Source organism: Ambystoma mexicanum (assembly GCF_040938575.1).
Source record: "Ambystoma mexicanum isolate Mex_15411 chromosome 12 unlocalized genomic scaffold, UKY_AmexF1_1 Mex_chr12_unloc.1, whole genome shotgun sequence".
NCBI lineage: Eukaryota > Metazoa > Chordata > Amphibia > Caudata > Ambystomatidae > Ambystoma > Ambystoma mexicanum.
Genome location: NW_027182322.1, coordinates 14,036,135 through 14,051,402, shown reverse-complemented (window position 1 = coordinate 14,051,402; position 15,268 = coordinate 14,036,135). Strand labels below are relative to the sequence as shown.

The 15,268-nt window shown below is 36.2% G+C and overlaps 14 non-coding genes across 14 annotated transcripts; all 14 read right to left on the bottom strand.

Moving 5' to 3' along the window:
- Positions 1–2,086: 2,086 nt before the first annotated feature.
- TRNAR-UCU (transfer RNA arginine (anticodon UCU)) lies at positions 2,087–2,176 on the bottom strand. Its single transcript is given in 2 exon segments — positions 2,087–2,122; positions 2,140–2,176. It is a non-coding gene; the product is annotated as a tRNA-Arg (tRNA).
- A 676-nt stretch (positions 2,177–2,852) lies between these two features.
- TRNAR-UCU (transfer RNA arginine (anticodon UCU)) lies at positions 2,853–2,942 on the bottom strand. Its single transcript is given in 2 exon segments — positions 2,853–2,888; positions 2,906–2,942. It is a non-coding gene; the product is annotated as a tRNA-Arg (tRNA).
- Positions 2,943–4,385: 1,443 nt separating this feature from the next.
- Positions 4,386–4,475, bottom strand: TRNAR-UCU (transfer RNA arginine (anticodon UCU)). Its single transcript is given in 2 exon segments — positions 4,386–4,421; positions 4,439–4,475. It is a non-coding gene; the product is annotated as a tRNA-Arg (tRNA).
- A 1,443-nt stretch (positions 4,476–5,918) lies between these two features.
- On the bottom strand, positions 5,919–6,008 carry TRNAR-UCU (transfer RNA arginine (anticodon UCU)). The gene is given in 2 exon segments: positions 5,919–5,954; positions 5,972–6,008. It is a non-coding gene; the product is annotated as a tRNA-Arg (tRNA).
- Positions 6,009–6,684: 676 nt separating this feature from the next.
- TRNAR-UCU (transfer RNA arginine (anticodon UCU)) lies at positions 6,685–6,774 on the bottom strand. The gene is given in 2 exon segments: positions 6,685–6,720; positions 6,738–6,774. It is a non-coding gene; the product is annotated as a tRNA-Arg (tRNA).
- Positions 6,775–8,217: 1,443 nt separating this feature from the next.
- TRNAR-UCU (transfer RNA arginine (anticodon UCU)) lies at positions 8,218–8,307 on the bottom strand. The gene is given in 2 exon segments: positions 8,218–8,253; positions 8,271–8,307. It is a non-coding gene; the product is annotated as a tRNA-Arg (tRNA).
- Positions 8,308–8,984: 677 nt separating this feature from the next.
- On the bottom strand, positions 8,985–9,074 carry TRNAR-UCU (transfer RNA arginine (anticodon UCU)). The gene is given in 2 exon segments: positions 8,985–9,020; positions 9,038–9,074. It is a non-coding gene; the product is annotated as a tRNA-Arg (tRNA).
- Positions 9,075–9,750: 676 nt separating this feature from the next.
- TRNAR-UCU (transfer RNA arginine (anticodon UCU)) lies at positions 9,751–9,840 on the bottom strand. Its single transcript is given in 2 exon segments — positions 9,751–9,786; positions 9,804–9,840. It is a non-coding gene; the product is annotated as a tRNA-Arg (tRNA).
- Positions 9,841–10,517: 677 nt separating this feature from the next.
- On the bottom strand, positions 10,518–10,607 carry TRNAR-UCU (transfer RNA arginine (anticodon UCU)). The gene is given in 2 exon segments: positions 10,518–10,553; positions 10,571–10,607. It is a non-coding gene; the product is annotated as a tRNA-Arg (tRNA).
- Positions 10,608–11,284: 677 nt separating this feature from the next.
- Positions 11,285–11,374, bottom strand: TRNAR-UCU (transfer RNA arginine (anticodon UCU)). Its single transcript is given in 2 exon segments — positions 11,285–11,320; positions 11,338–11,374. It is a non-coding gene; the product is annotated as a tRNA-Arg (tRNA).
- A 676-nt stretch (positions 11,375–12,050) lies between these two features.
- On the bottom strand, positions 12,051–12,140 carry TRNAR-UCU (transfer RNA arginine (anticodon UCU)). The gene is given in 2 exon segments: positions 12,051–12,086; positions 12,104–12,140. It is a non-coding gene; the product is annotated as a tRNA-Arg (tRNA).
- A 676-nt stretch (positions 12,141–12,816) lies between these two features.
- On the bottom strand, positions 12,817–12,906 carry TRNAR-UCU (transfer RNA arginine (anticodon UCU)). Its single transcript is given in 2 exon segments — positions 12,817–12,852; positions 12,870–12,906. It is a non-coding gene; the product is annotated as a tRNA-Arg (tRNA).
- Positions 12,907–13,583: 677 nt separating this feature from the next.
- Positions 13,584–13,673, bottom strand: TRNAR-UCU (transfer RNA arginine (anticodon UCU)). The gene is given in 2 exon segments: positions 13,584–13,619; positions 13,637–13,673. It is a non-coding gene; the product is annotated as a tRNA-Arg (tRNA).
- A 676-nt stretch (positions 13,674–14,349) lies between these two features.
- TRNAR-UCU (transfer RNA arginine (anticodon UCU)) lies at positions 14,350–14,439 on the bottom strand. Its single transcript is given in 2 exon segments — positions 14,350–14,385; positions 14,403–14,439. It is a non-coding gene; the product is annotated as a tRNA-Arg (tRNA).
- Between the last annotated feature and the right edge of the window lie 829 nt (positions 14,440–15,268).

Here is a 15,268-nt window from a genome sequence, read left to right as displayed (position 1 = left end):
ATGTCTGTAGCAAGAATCACACTTCTGTGTGAAACCTTGAACTGCACCTTTGTTCGCTTGGGCAGAAATTCAGAGAATAGGGTATTACAGTATTTTCTTGCCAAGTGAATAGGTTTGGACAACAATTCCATACCTTAATAAAAAAGAACTGGATACAAAGTGCAGACATACAATTGGTTAACAATACAAAAACACAAAGAGAATATACCATAAATAGCTTTGAAAGAAGATTTTACTTTATATGTCGCTAGAAACAAATGTCTGAGTGTAGGGTGTCGTGTTTTTGGTCTATCTCATTTACAGCTATTATAAAGACAATGTTTCTGAAGGAAGGCTACATTAGGAAAGTGCCAAGTTTCTGGCAGTAATGTTGTATTGCTTATGAGCAATATGTTCCTGTTGCAATGGAAGGCAGACTGCTTTTGATTCAGTTGCATGCTGTATTAGATACATAGGTTCAACTTGGGTCAAATACTAGGATTAAAGCATCGGCCAAAAATAAACTTTCCTCACATGCATAATGTTCCTTGTTTGAATAAGAAAGTAAAGAATTCAACTCTGGTGGGATTCGAACCCACAACCTTTGAATGACTTTGCCAATTCACTTAGAAGTCCAACGCGCTATCCATTGTGCCACAGAGCCCGATGATAATCAACTTGCGTACATTAAGGGATGATCGAAGTTTTGTCAATCCAGTGTTTACTTCACATCATATTATCAAGCCTTCTGGGATACAAGAAAGAATAATTGTTTTCTGAAATATAAAATGTCTGTAGAAGAATCACACTTCTGGGTGAAACCTTGAACTACACCTTTGTTCCTTTAGGGATAAATTCGGAGAATAGGGTATTACTGTATTTTCTTGCAAACTGAATACGTTTGGACAACAATTCCATACCTTAATAAAAAAGAACTGGATAAAAAGTGCAGCCATACAATTGGTTAACAATACAAAAACACAAAGAGAATATACCATAAATAGCTTTGAAAGAATATTTTACTTTATATGTCGCTAGAAACAAATGTCTGAGTGTAGGGTGTTGTGTTTTTGGTCTATCTCATTTACAGCTATTATAAAGACAATGTTTCTGAAGGAAGGATACATTAGGAAAGTGCAAAGTTTCTGGCAGTGATGTTGTATTGCTTATGAGCAATATGTTCCTGTTGCAATGGAAGGCAGACTGCTTTTGATTCAGTTGCATGCTGTATTAGATACATAGGTTCAACTTGGGTCAAATACTAAGATTAAAGCATCGGCCAAAAATAGACATTCCTCACATGCATAATGTTCCTTGTTTGAATAAGAAAGTAAAAAATGCGACTCTGGTGGGATTCAAACCCACAACCTTTGAATGACTTTGCAAATTCACTTAGAAGTCCAAAGCGCTATCCATTGCACCACAGAGCCAGATAAAAATCCACTTGCGTACAGTAAGGGATGACCGAAGTTTTGTCAATCCAGTGTTTACTTCACATCACATTATCAAGCCTTCTGGGATACATGAAAGAATGATTGTTTTCTGAAACATAAAATGTCTGTAGCAAGAATCACACTTCTTTGTGAAACCTTGAACTGCACCTTTGTTCGCTTGGGGAGAAATTCAGAGAATAGGGTATTACAGTATTTTCTTGCCAAGTGAATAGGTTTGGACAACAATTCCATACCTTAATAAAAAAGAACTGGATAAAAAGTGCAGACATACAATTGGTTAACAATACAAAAACACAAAGAGAATATACCATAAATAGCTTTGAAAGAAGATTTTACTTTATATGTCGCTAGAAACAAATGTCTGAGTGTAGGGTGTCGTGTTTTTGGTCTATCTCATTTACAGCTATTATAAAGACAATGTTTCTGAAGGAAGGATACATTAGGAAAGTGCCAAGTTTGTGGCAGTAATGTTGTATTGCTTATGAGCAATATGTTCCTGTTGCAATGGAAGGCAGACTGCCTTTGATTCAGTTGCATGCTGTATTAGATACATAGGTTCAACTTGGGTCAAATACTAAGATTAAAGCATCGGCCAAAAATAAACATTCCTCACATGCATAATGTTCCTTGTTTGAATAAGAAAGTAAAAAATGCGACTCTGGTGGGATTCGAACCCACAACCTTTGAATGACTTTGCCACTTCACTTAGAAGTCCAATGCGCTATCCATTGCGCCACAGAGCCAGATAAAAATCCACTTGCATACATTAAGGGATGATCGAAGTTTTGTCAATCCAGTGTTTACTTCACATCATATTATCAAGCCTTCTGGAATACAAGAAAGAATAATTGTTTTCTGAAACATAAAATGTCTGTAGAAGAATCACACTTCTGGGTGAAACCTTGAACTACACCTTTGTTCCTTTAGGGATAAATTCGGAGAATAGGGTATTACTGTATTTTCTTGTAAACTGAATACGTTTGGACAACAATTCCATACCTTAATAGAAAAGAACTGGATAAAAAGTGCAGCCATACAATTGGTTAACAATACAAAAACACAAAGAGAATATACCATAAATAGCTTTGAAAGAAGATTTTACTTTATATGTCGCTAGAAACAAATGTCTGAGTGTAGGGTGTCGTGTTTTTGGTTTATCTCATTTACAGCTATTATAAAGACAATGTTTCTGAAGGAAGGATACATTAGGAAAGTGCAAAGTTTCTGGCAGTGATGTTGTATTGCTTATGAGCAATATGTTCCTGTTGCAATGGAAGGCAGACTGCTTTTGATTCAGTTGCATGCTGTATTAGATACATAGGTTCAACTTGGGTCAAATACTAAGATTAAAGCATCGGCCAAAAATAGACATTCCTCACATGCATAATGTTCCTTGTTTGAATAAGAAAGTAAAAAATGCGACTCTGGTGGGATTCAAACCCACAACCTTTGAATGACTTTGCAAATTCACTTAGAAGTCCAACGCGCTATCCATTGCGCCACAGAGCCAGATAAAAATCCACTTGCGTACAGTAAGGGATGATCGAAGTTTTGTCAATCCAGTGTTTACTTCACATCACATTATCAAGCCTTCTGGGATACATGAAAGAATGATTGTTTTCTGAAACATAAAATGTCTGTAGCAAGAATCACACTTCTTTGTGAAACCTTGAACTGCACCTTTGTTCGCTTGGGGAGAAATTCAGAGAATAGGGTATTACAGTATTTTCTTGCCAAGTGAATTGGTTTGGACAACAATTCCATACCTTAATAAAAAAGAACTGGATAAAAAGTGCAGACATACAATTGGTTAACAATACAAAAACACAAAGAGAATATACCATAAATAGCTTTGAAAGAAGATTTTACTTTATATGTCGCTAGAAACAAATGTCTGAGTGTAGGGTGTCGTGTTTTTGGTCTATCTCATTTACAGCTATTATAAAGACAATGTTTCTGAAGGAAGGCTACATTAGGAAAGTGCCAAGTTTCTGGCAGTAATGTTGTATTGTTTATGAGCAATATGTTCCTGTTGCAATGGAAGGCAGACTGCTTTTGATTCAGTTGCATGCTGTATTAGATACATAGGTTCAACTTGGGTCAAATACTAGGATTAAAGCATCGGCCAAAAATAAACTTTCCTCACATGCATAATGTTCCTTGTTTGAATAAGAAAGTAAAAAATTCAACTCTGGTGGGATTCGAACCCACAACCTTTGAATGACTTTGCCAATTCACTTAGAAGTCCAACGCGCTATCCATTGTGCCACAGAGCCCGATGATAATCAACTTGCGTACATTAAGGGATGATCGAAGTTTTGTCAATCCAGTGTTTACTTCACATCATATTATCAAGCCTTCTGGGATACAAGAAAGAATAATTGTTTTCTGAAACATAAAATGTCTGTAGAAGAATCACACTTCTGGGTGAAACCTTGAACTACACCTTTGTTCCTTTAGGGATAAATTCGGAGAATAGGGTATTACTGTATTTTCTTGCAAACTGAATACGTTTGGACAACAATTCCATACCTTAATAAAAAAGAACTGGATAAAAAGTGCAGCCATACAATTGGTTAACAATACAAAAACACAAAGAGAATATACCATAAATAGCTTTGAAAGAATATTTTACTTTATATGTCGCTAGAAACAAATGTCTGAGTGTAGGGTGTTGTGTTTTTGGTCTATCTCATTTACAGCTATTATAAAGACAATGTTTCTGAAGGAAGGATACATTAGGAAAGTGCAAAGTTTCTGGCAGTGATGTTGTATTGCTTATGAGCAATATGTTCCTGTTGCAATGGAAGGCAGACTGCTTTTGATTCAGTTGCATGCTGTATTAGATACATAGGTTCAACTTGGGTCAAATACTAAGATTAAAGCATCGGCCAAAAATAGACATTCCTCACATGCATAATGTTCCTTGTTTGAATAAGAAAGTAAAAAATGCGACTCTGGTGGGATTCAAACCCACAACCTTTGAATGACTTTGCAAATTCACTTAGAAGTCCAACGCGCTATCCATTGCGCCACAGAGCCAGATGAAAATCCACTTGCGTACAGTAAGGGATGATCGAAGTTTTGTCAATCCAGTGTTTACTTCACATCACATTATCAAGCCTTCTGGGATACATGAAAGAATGATTGTTTTCTGAAACATAAAATGTCTGTAGCAAGAATCACACTTCTGTGTGAAACCTTGAACTGCACCTTTGTTCGCTTGGGCAGAAATTCAGAGAATAGGGTATTACAGTATTTTCTTGCCAAGTGAATAGGTTTGGACAACAATTCCATACCTTAATAAAAAAGAACTGGATACAAAGTGCAGACATACAATTGGTTAACAATACAAAAACACAAAGAGAATATACCATAAATAGCTTTGAAAGAAGATTTTACTTTATATGTCGCTAGAAACAAATGTCTGAGTGTAGGGTGTCGTGTTTTTGGTCTATCTCATTTACAGCTATTATAAAGACAATGTTTCTGAAGGAAGGCTACATTAGGAAAGTGCCAAGTTTCTGGCAGTAATGTTGTATTGCTTATGAGCAATATGTTCCTGTTGCAATGGAAGGCAGACTGCTTTTGATTCAGTTGCATGCTGTATTAGATACATAGGTTCAACTTGGGTCAAATACTAGGATTAAAGCATCGGCCAAAAATAAACTTTCCTCACATGCATAATGTTCCTTGTTTGAATAAGAAAGTAAAGAATTCAACTCTGGTGGGATTCGAACCCACAACCTTTGAATGACTTTGCCAATTCACTTAGAAGTCCAACGCGCTATCCATTGTGCCACAGAGCCCGATGATAATCAACTTGCGTACATTAAGGGATGATCGAAGTTTTGTCAATCCAGTGTTTACTTCACATCATATTATCAAGCCTTCTGGGATACAAGAAAGAATAATTGTTTTCTGAAATATAAAATGTCTGTAGAAGAATCACACTTCTGGGTGAAACCTTGAACTACACCTTTGTTCCTTTAGGGATAAATTCGGAGAATAGGGTATTACTGTATTTTCTTGCAAACTGAATACGTTTGGACAACAATTCCATACCTTAATAAAAAAGAACTGGATAAAAAGTGCAGCCATACAATTGGTTAACAATACAAAAACACAAAGAGAATATACCATAAATAGCTTTGAAAGAATATTTTACTTTATATGTCGCTAGAAACAAATGTCTGAGTGTAGGGTGTTGTGTTTTTGGTCTATCTCATTTACAGCTATTATAAAGACAATGTTTCTGAAGGAAGGATACATTAGGAAAGTGCAAAGTTTCTGGCAGTGATGTTGTATTGCTTATGAGCAATATGTTCCTGTTGCAATGGAAGGCAGACTGCTTTTGATTCAGTTGCATGCTGTATTAGATACATAGGTTCAACTTGGGTCAAATACTAAGATTAAAGCATCGGCCAAAAATAGACATTCCTCACATGCATAATGTTCCTTGTTTGAATAAGAAAGTAAAAAATGCGACTCTGGTGGGATTCAAACCCACAACCTTTGAATGACTTTGCAAATTCACTTAGAAGTCCAACGCGCTATCCATTGCGCCACAGAGCCAGATAAAAATCCACTTGCGTACAGTAAGGGATGACCGAAGTTTTGTCAATCCAGTGTTTACTTCACATCATATTCTCAAGCCTTCTGGGATACATGAAAGAATGATTGTTTTCTGAAACATAAAATGTCTGTAGCAAGAATCACAGTTCGGGGTGAAACCTTGAACTGCACCTTTGTTCGCTTGGGGAGAAATTCAGAGAATAGGGTATTACAGTATTTTCTTGCCAAGTGAATTGGTTTGGACAACAATTCCATACCTTAATAAAAAAGAACTGGATAAAAAGTGCAGACATACAATTGTTAACAATACAAAAACACAAAGAGAATATACCATAAATAGCTTTGAAAGAAGATTTTATTTTATATGTCGCTAGAAACAAATGTCTGAGTGTAGGGTGTCGTGTTCTTGGTCTATCTCATTTACAGCTATTATAAAGACAATGTTTCTGAAGGAAGGATACATTAGAAAAGTGCCAAGTTTCTGGCAGTGATGTTGTATTGCTTATGAGCAATATGTTCCTGTTGCAATGGAAGGCAGACTGCTTTTGATTCAGTTGCATGCTGTATTAGATACATAGGTTCAACTTGGGTCAAATACTAAGATTAAAGCATCGGCCAAAAATAAACATTCCTCACATGCATAATGTTCCTTGTTTGAATTAGAAAGTAAAAAATGCGACTCTGGTGGGATTCGAACCCACAACCTTTGAAGGACTTTGCCAATGTACTTAGAAGTCCAACACGCTATCCATTGCGCCACAGAGCCAGATGAAAATCCACTTGCGTACAGTAAGGGATGATCGAAGTTTTGTCAATCCAGTGTTTACTTCACATCACATTATCAAGCCTTCTGGGATACATGAAAGAATGATTGTTTTCTGAAACATAAAATGTCTGTAGCAAGAATCACACTTCTGTGTGAAACCTTGAACTGCACCTTTGTTCGCTTGGGGAGAAATTCAGAGAATAGGGTATTACAGTATTTTCTTGCCAAGTGAATAGGTTTGGACAACAATTCCATACCTTAATAAAAAAGAACTGGATACAAAGTGCAGACATACAATTGGTTAACAATACAAAAACACAAAGAGAATATACCATAAATAGCTTTGAAAGAAGATTTTACTTTATATGTCGCTAGAAACAAATGTCTGAGTGTAGGGTGTCGTGTTTTTGGTCTATCTCATTTACAGCTATTATAAAGACAATGTTTCTGAAGGAAGGCTACATTAGGAAAGTGCCAAGTTTCTGGCAGTAATGTTGTATTGCTTATGAGCAATATGTTCCTGTTGCAATGGAAGGCAGACTGCTTTTGATTCAGTTGCATGCTGTATTAGATACATAGGTTCAACTTGGGTCAAATACTAGGATTAAAGCATCGGCCAAAAATAAACTTTCCTCACATGCATAATGTTCCTTGTTTGAATAAGAAAGTAAAAAATTCAACTCTGGTGGGATTCGAACCCACAACCTTTGAATGACTTTGCCAATTCACTTAGAAGTCCAACGCGCTATCCATTGTGCCACAGAGCCCAATGATAATCAACTTGCGTACATTAAGGGATGATCGAAGTTTTGTCAATCCAGTGTTTACTTCACATCATATTATCAAGCCTTCTGGGATACAAGAAAGAATAATTGTTTTCTGAAACATAAAATGTCTGTAGAAGAATCACACTTCTGGGTGAAACCTTGAACTACACCTTTGTTCCTTTAGGGATAAATTCGGAGAATAGGGTATTACTGTATTTTCTTGCAAACTGAATACGTTTGGACAACAATTCCATACCTTAATAAAAAAGAACTGGATAAAAAGTGCAGCCATACAATTGGTTAACAATACAAAAACACAAAGAGAATATACCATAAATAGCTTTGAAAGAATATTTTACTTTATATGTCGCTAGAAACAAATGTCTGAGTGTAGGGTGTTGTGTTTTTGGTCCATCTCATTTACAGCTATTATAAAGACAATGTTTCTGAAGGAAGGATACATTAGGAAAGTGCAAAGTTTCTGGCAGTGATGTTGTATTGCTTATGAGCAATATGTTCCTGTTGCAATGGAAGGCAGACTGCTTTTGATTCAGTTGCATGCTGTATTAGATACATAGGTTCAACTTGGGTCAAATACTAAGATTAAAGCATCGGCCAAAAATAGACATTCCTCACATGCATAATGTTCCTTGTTTGAATAAGAAAGTAAAAAATGCGACTCTGGTGGGATTCAAACCCACAACCTTTGAATGACTTTGCAAATTCACTTAGAAGTCCAACGCGCTATCCATTGCGCCACAGAGCCAGATAAAAATCCACTTGCGTACAGTAAGGGATGACCGAAGTTTTGTCAATCCAGTGTTTACTTCACATCACATTATCAAGCCTTCTGGGATACATGAAAGAATGATTGTTTTCTGAAACATAAAATGTCTGTAGCAAGAATCACACTTCTTTGTGAAACCTTGAACTGCACCTTTGTTCGCTTGGGGAGAAATTCAGAGAATAGGGTATTACAGTATTTTCTTGCCAAGTGAATAGGTTTGGACAACAATTCCATACCTTAATAAAAAAGAACTGGATAAAAAGTGCAGACATACAATTGGTTAACAATACAAAAACACAAAGAGAATATACCATAAATAGCTTTGAAAGAAGATTTTACTTTATATGTCGCTAGAAACAAATGTCTGAGTGTAGGGTGTCGTGTTTTTGGTCTATCTCATTTACAGCTATTATAAAGACAATGTTTCTGAAGGAAGGATACATTAGGAAAGTGCCAAGTTTGTGGCAGTAATGTTGTATTGCTTATGAGCAATATGTTCCTGTTGCAATGGAAGGCAGACTGCCTTTGATTCAGTTGCATGCTGTATTAGATACATAGGTTCAACTTGGGTCAAATACTAAGATTAAAGCATCGGCCAAAAATAAACATTCCTCACATGCATAATGTTCCTTGTTTGAATAAGAAAGTAAAAAATGCGACTCTGGTGGGATTCGAACCCACAACCTTTGAATGACTTTGCCACTTCACTTAGAAGTCCAATGCGCTATCCATTGCGCCACAGAGCCAGATAAAAATCCACTTGCATACATTAAGGGATGATCGAAGTTTTGTCAATCCAGTGTTTACTTCACATCATATTATCAAGCCTTCTGGAATACAAGAAAGAATAATTGTTTTCTGAAACATAAAATGTCTGTAGAAGAATCACACTTCTGGGTGAAACCTTGAACTACACCTTTGTTCCTTTAGGGATAAATTCGGAGAATAGGGTATTACTGTATTTTCTTGTAAACTGAATACGTTTGGACAACAATTCCATACCTTAATAGAAAAGAACTGGATAAAAAGTGCAGCCATACAATTGGTTAACAATACAAAAACACAAAGAGAATATACCATAAATAGCTTTGAAAGAAGATTTTACTTTATATGTCGCTAGAAACAAATGTCTGAGTGTAGGGTGTCGTGTTTTTGGTCTATCTCATTTACAGCTATTATAAAGACAATGTTTCTGAAGGAAGGATACATTAGGAAAGTGCAAAGTTTCTGGCAGTGATGTTGTATTGCTTATGAGCAATATGTTCCTGTTGCAATGGAAGGCAGACTGCTTTTGATTCAGTTGCATGCTGTATTAGATACATAGGTTCAACTTGGGTCAAATACTAAGATTAAATCATCGGCCAAAAATAGACATTCCTCACATGCATAATGTTCCTTGTTTGAATAAGAAAGTAAAAAATGCGACTCTGGTGGGATTCAAACCCACAACCTTTGAATGACTTTGCAAATTCACTTAGAAGTCCAACGCGCTATCCATTGCGCCACAGAGCCAGATAAAAATCCACTTGCGTACAGTAAGGGATGATCGAAGTTTTGTCAATCCAGTGTTTACTTCACATCACATTATCAAGCCTTCTGGGATACATGAAAGAATGATTGTTTTCTGAAACATAAAATGTCTGTAGCAAGAATCACACTTCTTTGTGAAACCTTGAACTGCACCTTTGTTCGCTTGGGGAGAAATTCAGAGAATAGGGTATTACAGTATTTTCTTGCCAAGTGAATTGGTTTGGACAACAATTCCATACCTTAATAAAAAAGAACTGGATAAAAAGTGCAGACATACAATTGGTTAACAATACAAAAACACAAAGAGAATATACCATAAATAGCTTTGAAAGAAGATTTTACTTTATATGTCGCTAGAAACAAATGTCTGAGTGTAGGGTGTCGTGTTTTTGGTCTATCTCATTTACAGCTATTATAAAGACAATGTTTCTGAAGGAAGGATACATTAGGAAAGTGCAAAGTTTCTGGCAGTGATGTTGTATTGCTTATGAGCAATATGTTCCTGTTGCAATGGAAGGCAGACTGCTTTTGATTCAGTTGCATGCTGTATTAGATACATAGGTTCAACTTGGGTCAAATACTAAGATTAAATCATCGGCCAAAAATAGACATTCCTCACATGCATAATGTTCCTTGTTTGAATAAGAAAGTAAAAAATGCGACTCTGGTGGGATTCAAACCCACAACCTTTGAATGACTTTGCAAATTCACTTAGAAGTCCAACGCGCTATCCATTGCGCCACAGAGCCAGATAAAAATCCACTTGCGTACAGTAAGGGATGATCGAAGTTTTGTCAATCCAGTGTTTACTTCACATCACATTATCAAGCCTTCTGGGATACATGAAAGAATGATTGTTTTCTGAAACATAAAATGTCTGTAGCAAGAATCACACTTCTTTGTGAAACCTTGAACTGCACCTTTGTTCGCTTGGGGAGAAATTCAGAGAATAGGGTATTACAGTATTTTCTTGCCAAGTGAATTGGTTTGGACAACAATTCCATACCTTAATAAAAAAGAACTGGATAAAAAGTGCAGACATACAATTGGTTAACAATACAAAAACACAAAGAGAATATACCATAAATAGCTTTGAAAGAAGATTTTACTTTATATGTCGCTAGAAACAAATGTCTGAGTGTAGGGTGTCGTGTTTTTGGTCTATCTCATTTACAGCTATTATAAAGACAATGTTTCTGAAGGAAGGATACATTAGGAAAGTGCCAAGTTTGTGGCAGTAATGTTGTATTGCTTATGAGCAATATGTTCCTGTTGCAATGGAAGGCAGACTGCTTTCGATTCAGTTGCATGCTGTATTAGATACATAGGTTCAACTTGGGTCAAATACTAAGATTAAAGCATCGGCCAAAAATAAACATTCCTCACATGCATAATGTTCCTTGTTTGAATAAGAAAGTAAAAAATTCGACTCTGGTGGGATTCGAACCCACAACCTTTAAATGACTTTGCCAATTCACTTAGAAGTCCAATGCGCTATCCATTGCGCCACAGAGCCAGATAAAAATCCACTTTCGTACAGTAAGGGATGATCGAAGTTTTGTCAATCCAGTGTTTACTTCACATCATATTGTCAAGCCTTCTGGGATACATGAAAGAATGATTGTTTTCTGAAACATAAAATGTCTGTAGCAAGAATCACAGTTCGGGGTGAAACCTTGAACTGCACCTTTGTTCGCTTGGGGAGAAAGTCAGAGAATAGGGTATTACAGTATTTTCTTGCCAAGTGAATTGGTTTGGACAACAATTCCATACCTTAATAAAAAAGAACTGGATAAAAAGTGCAGACATACAATTGTTAACAATACAAAAACACAAAGAGAATATACCATAAATAGCTTTGAAAGAAGATTTTACTTTATATGTCGCTAGAAACAAATGTCTGAGTGTAGGGTGTCGTGTTCTTGGTCTATCTCATTTACAGCTATTATAAAGACAATGTTTCTGAAGGAAGGATACATTAGAAAAGTGCCAAGTTTCTGGCAGTGATGTTGTATTGCTTATGAGCAATATGTTCCTGTTGCAATGGAAGGCAGACTGCTTTTGATTCAGTTGCATGCTGTATTAGATACATAGGTTCAACTTGGGTCAAATACTAAGATTAAAGCATCGGCCAAAAATAAACATTCCTCACATGCATAATGTTCCTTGTTTGAATAAGAAAGTAAAAAACGCGACTCTGGTGGGATTCGAACCCACAACCTTTGAATGACTTTGCCAATTCATTTAGAAGTCCAACGCGCTATCCATTGCGCCACAGAGCCAGATGAAAATCCACTTGAGTACAGTAAGGGATGATCGAAGTTTTGTCAATCCAGTGTTTACTTCACATCATATTATCAAGCCTTCTGGGATACAAGAAAGAATAATTGTTTTCTGAAATATAAAATGTCTGTAGAAGAATCACACTTCTGGGTGAAACCTTGAACTACACCTTTGTTCCTTTAGGGATAAATTCGGAGAATAGGGTATTACTGTATTTTCTTGCAAACTGAATACGTTTGGACAACAATTCCATACCTTAATAAAAAAGAACTGGATAAAAAGTGCAGCCATACAATTGGTTAACAATACAAAAACACAAAGAGAATATACCATAAATAGCTTTGAAAGAATATTTTACTTTATATGTCGCTAGAAACAAATGTCTGAGTGTAGGGTGTTGTGTTTTTGGTCTATCTCATTTACAGCTATTATAAAGACAATGTTTCTGAAGGAAGGATACATTAGGAAAGTGCAAAGTTTCTGGCAGTGATGTTGTATTGCTTATGAGCAATATGTTCCTGTTGCAATGGAAGGCAGACTGCTTTTGATTCAGTTGCATGCTGTATTAGATACATAGGTTCAACTTGGGTCAAATACTAAGATTAAAGCATCGGCCAAAAATAGACATTCCTCACATGCATAATGTTCCTTGTTTGAATAAGAAAGTAAAAAATGCGACTCTGGTGGGATTCAAACCCACAACCTTTGAATGACTTTGCAAATTCACTTAGAAGTCCAACGCGCTATCCATTGCGCCACAGAGCCAGATAAAAATCCACTTGCGTACAGTAAGGGATGACCGAAGTTTTGTCAATCCAGTGTTTACTTCACATCACATTATCAAGCCTTCTGGGATACATGAAAGAATGATTGTTTTCTGAAACATAAAATGTCTGTAGCAAGAATCACACTTCTTTGTGAAACCTTGAACTGCACCTTTGTTCGCTTGGGGAGAAATTCAGAGAATAGGGTATTACAGTATTTTCTTGCCAAGTGAATAGGTTTGGACAACAATTCCATACCTTAATAAAAAAGAACTGGATAAAAAGTGCAGACATACAATTGGTTAACAATACAAAAACACAAAGAGAATATACCATAAATAGCTTTGAAAGAAGATTTTACTTTATATGTCGCTAGAAACAAATGTCTGAGTGTAGGGTGTCGTGTTTTTGGTCTATCTCATTTACAGCTATTATAAAGACAATGTTTCTGAAGGAAGGATACATTAGGAAAGTGCCAAGTTTGTGGCAGTAATGTTGTATTGCTTATGAGCAATATGTTCCTGTTGCAATGGAAGGCAGACTGCCTTTGATTCAGTTGCATGCTGTATTAGATACATAGGTTCAACTTGGGTCAAATACTAAGATTAAAGCATCGGCCAAAAATAAACATTCCTCACATGCATAATGTTCCTTGTTTGAATAAGAAAGTAAAAAATGCGACTCTGGTGGGATTCGAACCCACAACCTTTGAATGACTTTGCCACTTCACTTAGAAGTCCAATGCGCTATCCATTGCGCCACAGAGCCAGATAAAAATCCACTTGCATACATTAAGGGATGATCGAAGTTTTGTCAATCCAGTGTTTACTTCACATCATATTATCAAGCCTTCTGGAATACAAGAAAGAATAATTGTTTTCTGAAACATAAAATGTCTGTAGAAGAATCACACTTCTGGGTGAAACCTTGAACTACACCTTTGTTCCTTTAGGGATAAATTCGGAGAATAGGGTATTACTGTATTTTCTTGCAAACTGAATACGTTTGGACAACAATTCCATACCTTAATAAAAAAGAACTGGATAAAAAGTGCAGCCATACAATTGGTTAACAATACAAAAACACAAAGAGAATATACCATAAATAGCTTTGAAAGAATATTTTACTTTATATGTCGCTAGAAACAAATGTCTGAGTGTAGGGTGTCGTGTTTTTGGTTTATCTCATTTACAGCTATTATAAAGACAATGTTTCTGAAGGAAGGATACATTAGGAAAGTGCAAAGTTTCTGGCAGTGATGTTGTATTGCTTATGAGCAATATGTTCCTGTTGCAATGGAAGGCAGACTGCTTTTGATTCAGTTGCATGCTGTATTAGATACATAGGTTCAACTTGGGTCAAATACTAAGATTAAAGCATCGGCCAAAAATAGACATTCCTCACATGCATAATGTTCCTTGTTTGAATAAGAAAGTAAAAAATGCGACTCTGGTGGGATTCAAACCCACAACCTTTGAATGACTTTGCAAATTCACTTAGAAGTCCAACGCGCTATCCATTGCGCCACAGAGCCAGATAAAAATCCACTTGCGTACAGTAAGGGATGATCGAAGTTTTGTCAATCCAGTGTTTACTTCACATCATATTGTCAAGCCTTCTGGGATACATGAAAGAATGATTGTTTTCTGAAACATAAAATGTCTGTAGCAAGAATCACAGTTCGGGGTGAAACCTTGAACTGCACCTTTGTTCGCTTGGGGAGAAATTCAGAGAATAGGGTATTACAGTATTTTCTTGCCAAGTGAATTGGTTTGGACAACAATTCCATACCTTAATAAAAAAGAACTGGATAAAAAGTGCAGACATACAATTGTTAACAATACAAAAACACAAAGAGAATATACCATAAATAGCTTTGAAAGAAGATTTTATTTTATATGTCGCTAGAAACAAATGTCTGAGTGTAGGGTGTCGTGTTCTTGGTCTATCTCATTTACAGCTATTATAAAGACAATGTTTCTGAAGGAAGGATACATTAGAAAAGTGCCAAGTTTCTGGCAGTGATGTTGTATTGCTTATGAGCAATATGTTCCTGTTGCAATGGAAGGCAGACTGCTTTTGATTCAGTTGCATGCTGTATTAGATACATAGGTTCAACTTGGGTCAAATACTAAGATTAAAGCATCGGCCAAAAATAAACATTCCTCACATGCATAATGTTCCTTGTTTGAATTAGAAAGTAAAAAATGCGACTCTCGTGGGATTCGAACCCACAACCTTTGAAGGACTTTGCCAATGTACTTAGAAGTCCAACACGCTATCCATTGCGCCACAGAGCCAGATGAAAATCCACTTGCGTACAGTAAGGGATGATCGAAGTTTTGTCAATCCAGTGTTTACTT